The sequence below is a fragment of the Coturnix japonica genome, chromosome 3 (assembly GCF_001577835.2).
Source record: "Coturnix japonica isolate 7356 chromosome 3, Coturnix japonica 2.1, whole genome shotgun sequence".
NCBI lineage: Eukaryota > Metazoa > Chordata > Aves > Galliformes > Phasianidae > Coturnix > Coturnix japonica.
In genome coordinates, this window is record NC_029518.1 from 44,671,077 (window position 1) to 44,683,633 (window position 12,557).

Here is a 12,557-nt window from a genome sequence, read left to right on the forward strand (position 1 = left end):
ATACTAAGTACAAGCTGACCTCCTATAGTAAATCCCTATAACAACACCAAGATTTATTTCAAGATAAAGCATACATTTCTTAGTTTTTGAAAAGTTTGTTTTACTATCCATCCCATATTACACAGAGAAATTAAGTTGTTTGAATTAAGAACACTATATTCAATTGTGTGGGCTGAAACTCTATTAGCATTCAGTTAGCAATAGCCACTGATAGGCACTGATGATCCCCATTTTCCACCGTCCATGGTTAGATGAAAGAGAGAACCTGGAACACCTTGGCACAAAGAACTATGAGAAGTCCCTTAAATTTCTGAAAATTGCAGTTTTATTTCTCATGAGCTCAAACACATTTTGTTCAGCTGTCTCCCTTAGAAAAACTTGGGATAGACAAGAACACTCCTCCAAATTCCACACTTACACTGTCTGCATATGCAGCAAGAGATGTGTCTCCAGGCTCCTACCAGATACACTTCTACATGGCTCTTTGGAGTAGCTTTTTATGCACTGGGCTCCAAAAATTAAACAGTTTGCAAAATCAAGCTTACTATTTTTTTCTTTCCAACATCTTGATTCCTCTGAAAGGTGTTGGGTTTTTTGGGTTTTTGTTCTCTCCACTTACTGGGTTTGTAATTCAACTCACCATAACTTCCCAGTACAATTGAAAGACATTATTTGCTTTTTTCAAACTGATAAATCTTGACAACAGGATAAAATGAGCTATCACAAGTAATTATGAATGAAAGTGGTGAACATCTTTACACTCTGTCTTTGAACATGGAACACAGCTCAATATTAGGAAACAGTAGGCATGCAAATTAAAATGCACTGAAATGGACAATGTTTATATATCTAAATATATGTACGTTTGTGCTGTTTTTTATAAATGTCTTTGCAAATGCATTTACAAGTCAGATCATTGTTGCAATCTGAAGAACTACAGAAGTGAATGATTTCTTGGAAGATTTTATTTGCATTCCTCTACCATGTCCTCTTTTTGTCAAAATGAAACCATTCCTTTACACAGTTTCTACAACTCAGGGTAGCTAGAGGTATTTAGAGGAGAGGGGAGACAGTAACTTATGTTTCTGTAGGAAGTGTGAATCCCAGAGCAGCACAAATCGGCTTATTCTGCCCAAACTTGAGTTGTTCCATATGTGATTGAGACTGACTCTGCCCACCTTGGACTTGGGTATATTTTGTTGTTTGAATTGATAGGAAAATCTCTCCTCCCATAGCAACAAAGCAGGAAGTAAAAGAGATTTTGCATACTCCTTTATAAACATGGGGAAGCTTCATCTCTTACAATCAGATTGGAAGAACTCAACCAGAGCAGCACTACAAAGAATTTAGGGGTTCTGGTGGACAAAAAGCTAAACATGAGCCAGCAGTGTGCTCTAGCAGCCAAGAAGGCCAATGATATCCTGAGCTGCATCAAAAGAGGGAAGGCCAGCAGGGAGAGTGAGATTGCCTCCTCCTGCTCTGACCTCATAAGACCCCATTTGAAGTACTGTATTCAGACCTGGAGCACCCATCATATGAAATGCATGAAGCTGCTGGGGCTGGTCCAGAGTCCCATACAATTTTACACCCATACATTAACAAGACGAGGGGAAGGGTTTTGAACTAAAAACAGAAATTCTTTAGTGTTAGGATAGGGAGGCACAAATATATCTTAGTTACATATATAGAACTAATTTAATAGGCAGGATCTGTGACATCAGCAGCACTCGGAATTTTATCACTCTGAAGTTTTCTGAATAGATAATTAAAGAACCTTAACCAACTTACCAGCATTTAGTTTTTATTTTATAATTATTGATATGTGTTGGGGAAGATGTTTTCCCTGAAAGATATAAAAAACGTTATTTCTGATGTAAAAGCAAGTTTGCTATTTTGCCTTACCTCTAGGGAAAACTTAAGATCTTCACAGTAAATTCTTCAGGAATAGGATGGAACATTTTTGCATTAATTTCCCCTTACCTCTTCTCCCCGCAGTCTTACTGGCTACACAATACAGTACCAGTAAGAAAAAAAAAAACAAAAGAATAATTGCCATAGTTAACTGTAACAAAAATATCAAGCTTTACCAAAAAATTTATACTGCTTTGTTTACTTTTTTATCTCACATTAACATCTGTAATATGCAGTAACTAAACAGCGTTATTACAGGAATAATTTTCTAATTCATTCCCTTACCGAGGACACAAAGAATGAATTTATAAGGATCAGCTGGGACTAAAGACCAAGTTTTAAAAGATATTATTTGGAAGGGTTAAATATATACATACATATATATACATACAGATATGAGGAACGGCTGAAGGAGCTGGGGTTGTTCAGTCTGGAGATGAGGAGGCTCAGGGGAGATCTTATTGCTGTCTATAACTACCTGAAGGGAGCTGGGGGTCGGCCTCTTCTCTCATGTAACCGGTGATAGGACTAGAGGGAATGGCTTCAAACTGCACCAGGGTAGGTGCGGGCTGGACGTTAGGAAATTCTACTTCTCTGAAAGAGTGGTCAGGCAGTGGAATGGGCTGCCAGGCAGGTGGTGGAGTCACTGTCCCTGGAGGTATTCAGGGAACTATTGGATGTTGTGTTGAGGGACATGGTTTAGTAAGAAATATTGATGATGGGTGGATGGTTGGACTGGATGATCTTGTCGGTTTTTTCCAACCTTGGTAATTCTGTAATTTTTTTTATTATTTATTTTTATTTTTGTGCTAGTATGCTGACATAAACAGGTTGAATATGTGTAAGTATAAAAATAGTTGCCAGATGTTTCTGCTTGTCTTCCTTCCTTTTCATGCACTCCCTTTAAGTACTGGAAGGCCACAATGATGCCTTTCTCCAGGCTCAATGAACCCAGCTCCCTCAAGTTTTCTTCAAATAAGCAGTGCTCCAGCCCTCTGATCATCTTCTTGGCCACCCTCTAGGCCTGTTTTACATATTTCTTGTGCTGAGGGGTCCTGGATCTGTACACGCTACTCCAGATATAGCCTCAAGATCCTTGGGTAGAAGCTCCTGTATCTGCAGCTGCCTTCTAGCCCACAGAGGTTAGGATTTGAATTTGGGGATTGTTATGAAGATTTCCCAAGCTTAAACAGAAGGTCTCTGTGCAATTAGCTCTTACATCCAACTTAACTCTTTAGCTGTTCTTTCCCTTAACAAATAAGAAGTGAGAGCAGAAAATTTTCTCCTCCAAACTACCAGGCAAACCAATATAGGGTGGGTGTGTGAAACCACTTTGCCACTCATCTGTACAAAGCTTGAATATTTGACATTATATTTTGTCATAGAGAATATTTAGAAAAGGGATTTTTTTTATTTTTTTTTTTCTCAAAAATAAGAAAATTCTGGGCTAACAAAGGACCCCTCAGAACACAAAGGAATTTCTGTGCACAGAGCTACATATCTGTAGCTTTTGCTTTAACTTTTATATGGTCAAATCTTGAATTTTTCTTACATGAGGCTTCCACAGAATCCATTTTGTTAATACCTCTTATGAATCTCTTTATAGAAATATAGTATGGATAAAAATTTATCCAGAAGAAGGTTTCCATAATTTCTAGTTTCTACAGTCTCCATTATCGTAGTGGAGAAATTAAAGCTAACTGCAAGTAAACACAGTATTATTTATTACATACACAATAAAAACTAGCTTTCCCACTTTCCTGTTCTGTCATAACTCCATTTCTTTCCAAACCAGTCCTCAAGCTGCACTTGATCATCCATTTCTGCAGTACATTTCCAAGAAAGTAATAATTATGTTGTAAGAAGAATGTAATGGTAGAATATCGGATGGACTTCCTGGCAGCAAGGTAATTCTCTGGAGTATTAGAGCAAAAATATCCAGGAAATACACATATTCACACTGATGTGATTTAGAAATAAAATGAATAAAATTAGAAACCAAAATGAATCATCAAACTCAGTATTACACCTTTTTTATTATTTATTTAATTATTTATTGTCAAGAATTTAGGCTTTCTTTATGAAATTGCTGATTTACATCATACAGTGGGGGTTTTCTTGAAAAGTTACAGCTTTCTAACTTCAAATACTTGAAGGCTGTAAGTTATCAACAAATCTGCCTCTATGAAGCATAAAAGAACATGAACTGTAAAGAAGGGAAGACACAGAGTAATCTCAATTTGTTTTTTTTTAAAGCCCAGGATTCTGGTAGGTTCAAGGAATTTCCGTGCTAAGGAAATAATGTAGAGGCAGTACAAAACATAGCAGAATGGCTGAACGGTGCATTTCCACTCTGCCTACCTAATGGAGCCCTGAGAAACTGGGGACACCAATGCTAGAAGGTAGGGGGCCTGTATCTTCATGCAGCTGCACTCACTGTAATTGTTAACCATGCATTTCAGCAGTCCTCCACAACCCACTGGGCATGGTGCTCTTCCCTCTGAGAAGCTGTAATTAGGTGCAGTGGACTACTAAAGAAGCAAAGTATACGACTTCATGTCTGTGGCAGTTCAGATTAGCATCAATATGCATCCTCCACTGCAAACCATGTGAAGAAATGAAGGCAAAAAGTGAAAGATAATTAAAATAGCTTTTTACTCTGAGAAAATTTACCTCCCCCCAGCTTTGACAAACATCATTTACATGGCTTGTTGCAAAACCTCTTTCAACTTGCTGCTCCAAGTAAGTATCTTAACACTATATATAGAAAATTGGCCTACAACCAAGCCACAAAAAGTTCTCTTTTCCAACTCCACTGCAGTGTTTTTCCTCATACATTACTTTCACCAAAGATGTTCTCTAAATATCTGAGTTCACTGACTGTAATTTAAATATCTTCAATCCTCATTAATTTTCAGTTAGGAAATTAGGCCAGATCTGCATTCCTACTAATATGAAAAAAATGCCTCCAGGAAAATCAAAAGAATTTTAATGACACTTCTTTACGTAAATAAAACAGTCATAGAGTCATTTTTTTCCCGTTCTATTTTCATTGTGCTGGTTAAGGAGTGGGAATACACCCCTATAATCGAGCATGATTTATATAATATGCTAATTCTTAAGTGGTGGCTCACCATCAGTAACATGAACTTTGAGAACTTTGCAAAGAGTGCGATGAGGACAGGCTTTTCTTGTAGGCTTCCAGTGCACAAAGAACTGTGTTTCATAATGTGTTTGCAGAGACAATGTGCTGCCTCAGCCACGCAAGACTGCCATTCTTTCCTGTGCAGGCTGGAATTAGTCTAATGATCTTATGGAGCTGTTTTAATTTCATGTTTATTGTTCCAGGACTTATCTATGTCTGGTCATAACATTTTTATAATCTCTCTTTTTCTGTTACCCATGGAGAAACCTAAATTGAACTAGGCAGTGAAGGAGAGTTTTATGAGGACTCCATGATTTATGCTGGGTTCTCAGTAGGCTCCCAGTATTTCTCTGTACGCTATTCAGAATGGTCAAAAAATTCACTTCTTCACTTGTCAAAGATCTGTGGGTGTGAGAATGTTTTAAATGGCAACCAGCATTTAGCAGCTTAATTCTGCCCCTCACATGATATATTGCTTCTCACATTAAAAAATCTTAAAATCAGCCTAATTTTTTTGTTAAGCTTTTGATCATCCTTACTTTTGTTTTTGGATATATTTTCTCACTCAAACACAGTGATACTTCATACTATAACTTCCCCTCCATGTCTTTCTTTTAAAATGCTTTTTACCTCTTTTCAAATTAACTGTGATCATTATAACAAGAACCTCTTCATCTCTGGAAATATTAGCTTTCCCTAGCTGCTTATTAATATAAAAAGTGGGAGGGAACACTTATGTTCGCGTGAGTTATTCTTGACAGAAATATGCACAAGTAGTTATGACCAGGACAGAAAAACACCATAACACCATGTTGCCAGTGTCAGTACCTATCTGGAAAATTAATATGCCACAGTTGAGGTAATCACAGCATCTGTGTGTGATCTATCAAGACACAGTGATTATAAAAAGCTGCTGTCTGGAAAATTCCCATCTTCTTATTCCTCTTCCAATTTGATTCCTAGCAGAAAGCTAAATAATTTATACAATAGAAAATTACTTTCTTTTTTTTTTTTTTACTAACCAGAAAGGAGATGCCACTCAGCAAATTAAGTACTTGCAAACAAAACAAAACAGGATAAAGGCTAGCAGTAATTTAAGATATCTGTTTTTAAACAGATGCTTGAAAAACTAATGACTTAATTCCCTGCCTCTTTGTTTTTTATACTGTCATATCAAGGCTTGCTGTGACATGCTTGTAATTCTGGCCAAAGCACAAGAATTTCTCTGCTGCTGAAGATCTAACAGTTTATGGTGACCACGTGGACCACTCTTCTCTTGTTAAATCTTGGCCAGAATTTGTATCATTGAAAAACAAGATGATCTCTATTTTTTGCAAGTATTATTAAAGGTGTCTAAAAGCTGGAGATACTTCTTTTCTTTTTTTTTTTTTTTTTTACTATGTTAATTCCTTTTTTTTTACTTCTGTTTACACCCTAAGAATTTAACAGTCTTTCCCAGAGCAGTTGATACTGATCAGAAAAAGCCAATACTCTCCTTTGTCAGTGGACATCATTCTCATTCTACTGTGCATACATACAGGCAGTTTTAATACTAATTCTGCAAATTGATCTTTCATCTTTCTTGTTAAGCTTTAGACTTCGAGCTGAAATTATGAAGATATCAATGAATTAAATTTGTTCAGGATGTTGTTGAATTATATCTGGACTATTTCTAGCTGACAATAGATTGACAAATCCTCTCTGTGCATGAGGTTCATGCACAAGTATATACAAAAACAGACTTGTGGAATTAAACTTTTAGAATAAGTTCATACCTAAGACAAACATAAACTGCAGAAAATTTCTTCACCTAATTTGTTATGAGCAAATAGGTGGAAAAAAGTTGTGCTGCAACAGAAAAAAAGGCATCTCAACTTTGTAGCATTCACCATGGTAAATATGATGGTAAATATCTCAAATTGAGTAAAGCAATAGGGTATTATATCTTAATATACAAAATGTAAATGTGTACGGATTATAAAGTTCTACTTAACATATTATTAAAAGCATCCTCCCCACTTCTAGATCTGTACTGAATTCAATGCTCCTGGGGAGCATCAGGCAGTTTGTAAATCCCAGATGGTGCTAGGCATGAGGTAGCTTCTGCAGTGCTCAGCTCTATCAAGAGAGCAGTGCTTCTGGGCAGATAGAACAGCAGAGTTTTCAGCACTTGTGCATATTAATAAATTAAGATTTAAGCACTACAGCATGCCAAGTATGCTAGGCAGAAGCTTGGATTTCTATTAACTCAGTTAATGTGCACTTTATTAATCTTCATTCACATACAGTATTGTTCTTCATACAGCAGTATGTATTTTAACATTTGCTTAAACCATTACCATTCATCTCTTCAAAACTAAAGTGTTTGTTAGGTAATAAAAGCAATATATTTCAGGCAGACTTTGTTAATTGCATTTGTTGCATTTGATTTTTAAGCCAAAAATCAAACAGCTACAGAAATGTAGATTTCCCACCCCCCCACACCTCCTCTCCCCATTTTAACAAAACTGCTACACCTTGAAAATAAATTCTTTTTCCTTGGAAAAGTCAAACACAAAATAATCCTCCATACACTCTGTCATACTACTTGGATGAACTAATGATTCTGCAGTGGTCAGATAGAAAGAGAGTGACAGAAATCAAGGTGTTTCAAAAGCTTTGCAGAGTAAGCTGGTTCAGTAAGGTGGTGGCTACACATTCTAGATAATGCAATGCTTTCTGAATCGCTTACACATTTGTGTACATCATCCATCCTATCAACAACTGAAGTACGTGCCCATTTGTTTCAGTTGATAAAAACCTTACACTGACGATTAATCCTGGTCAAGTAATGGGAAAAAAAAAAAAAAAAAAAAAAAAACCTACCAGAAAAAAATTGAATGAAAAATACAAATGTGGGTGTTCAAACATAGTAAGACTGATTATAAGTTATGTCATTTACCCAAGAGGATGCAAGGATTTTTCTACCTTGAGCACACATTCTACTTGTTCACATAATTCCTTTGAAATTAAACCACATGAAAAGGTACAGAGAAATTGCTTCCTATCTCCAAACATGTAATTCAGGGCTAATAATAATAACAATAATCTGGGGCACCTCTTGAATAGATGGATATCAAAGTCAGACAGATTATAATAAAAAAAAATTGAATTTACCTGAGGACCATCAGGGGCTCAAGACATGTAGAAAAATTTATGAGCAGTTCTTTTTAGGTTCATCACTGGGAAGTACTCTGAAGAAAGCTGCTTAGTAAACTGTAAAATCCCACATGTACTCACTAATAACTACATGTTGTGCAAAATTCTGCATTTTTTTGGTCCAATATCTTTATCCCTCCAACAGAGGGATTCTAAAAAAATTATTATACAAATGAGAGCCAGAAGTTTCATTCATCAAGAAATATGAACATTATTAAAAAATTAAATAATTCAGTCTTATGAGCAAACTTCTACAGGCTTTTGGGGGCAGAGAGAGTGGTTCCTGCAATGTACAGATGGTACAGAAAACTATGGCTTATTTTTTTTCTAAATCTTGTTGTGAATGAAAAGAAATAACCACATGATGGCAGCAGAATACACAACATTAGGAAGGGTCTGGTACAACTTTTCATGACCAAATATGTGAATTTGGAGAAGAGGGGTATTGCCTTCAAATGTCACTCAAGGAGCAGCACCAAGAACAACGCTACCACTGTGAATGGATAACTGAGAAAGTTTGTCAGGTTTGATGTAGTAGTTCACCAAGGACATTGCTGTAGGCCATTAAGGGCAAACTGATCTGAGAGGCAGAGTATCTGCAAGTAAAATACAGCACCTCTTAAACAACTCAATATGAGTCCCATATGAAGGACCAGGCTAATAAACCAAATACTCTACAGCTTTGAAAGAAATCAGAGCAACACTTGTGTAATCTCATCTCATCGTTGGCTAATCAAATGACACACATCATATTATGTATTATTACCTAACTAGGGCTACTTCTGTTACCAGCATACACATGAAGAAAATGGTACTGAAAAAGACAAATATTCAATCAAGAGATAGAGAAACCCTCAGAGTTTGGAGCTTATCTTTATGGGCACATGGGAACAAATATCTAATTCCATCATTGTTTGCTATTATCTCTTTTTCTCCGCTTAGTATGCTTAACTTTACTCCTCATTTTGCTGCTTAGGCAGCGTGTCTAACTGCTACTGCCTGTCACTTAACTTAAGCAGGCCTATCCGTCTAGATACTATCTTAATCTTATCACCATATATGTTACTCACACAAAAAAAATAAACATCAATTTTCCATCTGATATTTGGATGCTACCAAATTGTTTTGTAGGTTTAGTGTGAGATCTAAGTGAGATCTGGGGCATATAAAGTTCTCCTTGCCACTTGTCCTCTACCTTGTGCCCTCTACACCACCTGCACCTCTAGCTGATTCAATATTTTCAAGACTGAAAGCTCTCCCTCAGGAACTAACCAGTAGAGGTGGATACCACTCAGGGCAAAGCTTTCTGTCCTTCCCTCTTCAGACTTTCAAGATTTGTTTAATCTCTCTTGGTATCACCTGCCTCTGTGAATCACAGCACCCTTGATGTTATTCACCACTCTCACTTGCATATGCCTTCAGGTGTTGCACAGGTGCCAAATTGCCAGTTACCTTGAATTCACAAGACAGCCTTAGGACAGAGCAGTTGAAAACAATCAGGAGAGTATTTCATACACAATGCGCTACCAAACTCTTTCCTAGGACACAGATAGGTAAGCATCATTTATTTTTTTCCTCTCAAACAGAGCTTGTCCCAACTACTTCATTAGCTTTGAGAGTAAAGTTGGCTTACCCTCTTCCCCCCTATCAATACGTATTCTAAAGTCTGTCTTTGAAAAGAAAATGGGATTTCAGACAAATAAAGTTGTTTGCAATTCAGGAGCAGTGGTTACTATATCAGATATGGCAGTCTAAAAAGACAGTTATTGCCAGGATTCCCATAAAAAATATCTATGACAGTATATTCTAATCTAATTTGTAATAATGATAGGATTTTTCTCTTCTGTAGAGAGAGGTTTTCTAGCAACTTTTATTTCATTTTTTATTTTTTTCCCTTGGGCAAAAGGCTGCAGTTGGAGTAGAGACTGTTTTCCATTTGCAAAGTGCATAGAGTTTTCAAAGTATGTAGAGTTTTCAGAAGTTTCATTAATTAGCTTCAGCAGCACTGAGAGTATGGATTCAAACAATTATTGGGCCTGTTATATTGTACTTCTGTAAATCTCACAAAATGTTGCCTCCAATCTGTATGATATAGAAATGACTTCCATATGTAGCATATCTAATCTACTGTCAAAGAACCCACCTCAAGTGAACCCATAGCACTTGGATCTACTTTGTGGTATCTTTTAATTGTTCTGAATATGATAAATAAATTGTTGCTAACTAGAGCAATCAATCAGCTTCTGCATAACAGACAAATAAGTCTGCAACACTGAGATATAGAAACCTACAATACAGAATTCTATTGGAAAAAATAACTTATTTATGAAGTTCAACTCTAGGCTGTTTATGAGTGTAGTGGATATTGTCTCAATACCTGAATATTTTCTTTTAATGAGGGACATTTTTGTGAAGAGGAAGTTTATAAGTATATCCAGTGCAGAGATGTTTGGCTCACTAATGCTTATAATTTTCAAATGGTCTGTTCATATGTCTAAGTAGATAATTAATAAAAGATGAATAGCATAATATCAAAAGACATCTGTGTTTGCTGCAGAAATATAATGAAGGCAATTTAGTAAGTTTCAGAACAAAACCCACAAACATTTTCTCAGTTCAAAAGACCCAAATGAATCTTCAATAAGAATCTTCTTAACTCAGTGCAGTGATTTGCACATATGGTACTTTCTACCCACAAACTTCTTTAAATACTCCTTAGGGACATGGATTGTACTACAGGTGTATTTTAAAATGTCATCATAAACAGTAGGATAAACAGTAGGATAAACATCTCATCAGGCAAATAGCATAGTGAACAAAAGGGTCCTTAGTTCACAGATTGATTTAACATTCAATCATTCTATTTGAAAGGGCACATCTTTGGTTGTGAAAACATGTGAGTCAAGGAAAAGTGACCTGTGGCAAGGGTTGCTTGTAATCATGGTGCTACAGTATTACTGTCAGTTTGTACAAAGGGCCTATTCCCATTTCTGGAAAACATGGAGAAAGATAAATCATTTGCTTCTTCTTGTAATGGTCTAAACCAATCCAATTGTTTGAAGATATACTTAATAAAAGAGTCATTTATGGATAAGATACTGAATGTTACAAATGTATGTTGGGAATTACTGTTGATCCTGAATTGTAACACAGAGGCAGAGAATAACACTATGAAATGAAAAGGTAGCATATTTAAAGGCAATGAAAGTAAGCATTTTCTCTTGGCACCCAAAATTGTACAATTGCAGGAGTTAAAAAAGAAACTGTAAGCTTCTGAAGACTGCAAAACTTCCAAAATTTTAATTGCTATTGCCAAAATTACTTTCCAGAAGAGGTTTTAAAACATACTTCAGGGATCAGACCAATATCTTACTAATAAATAACATGATAAAGCTTAATTTATGAGATTGGATTATTCTTTGGAATTGTCTACAATAGCCTTCTGTTAAATACAGAAGATGAACAATCTTTGAATCTTACTGATTATGGCAGTTGTCGAATAAGAACTGTTTGTAAACTTGCTCATTGCTTTGTAGTGACGTTTCTCCACCAGAGACATTTTGATAGAGATTTCTCCCAGCTGCAAGAGAAGATATAACAATCTTTGTGAGTTAGTCCAAGGTTAATCCAGATTTGATTTTATTAATTTATAACTTTGGGAGTGTGGGTCTTGGGACAAAATGGATGCCCTTTATGGATGCCTTGAGAAGTTCTGACTCACATTGTTGTCATGAGTCACAGTAGTACTGGCAAAAACTACTGATTAGTTAACTTCACTAATTTTATACAAAAGCAATAGAAATATGATAAAATGCATTCATGGAAATAATACCAGAATATAAAGAGTATTTCAGTGGAATCGCAACATCCTATCAAATTCGATGGCGCAAATGGATTTTTTAAAGAAGTTCATCTCAGGCTGTTATTTAGAATAAATAAAATCTGCTATTTGGGTCCTCTATGTTGGTGTATTTCTATCTGGGCATGAAAGGTTCAATGATTTTGTCTAAGCACTTTCAAAATCAAAGGTGGGTTTGATTTTTTACTTTTATTTTTTTAACTTTTAAAGTTTTGGGTTGCTTTTTTTTGTTGTTGTTAGTTTTTGTTTGGTTTTGGTGTGGGTTATTTTTTCGTTAAACATTAACCTAATAGTGTAACCATTTTATTTTATTTTGTAAATAGCTCATCAAACCAATCATAGTAAGGTAGAGGAGGGAGTGCAGTGTAAGCTTTAATAAGATGTAATGTGATGACTGCATTTTCATTAGCTGGAGATGAATTTAGAAACTCCTTAAAGAACACG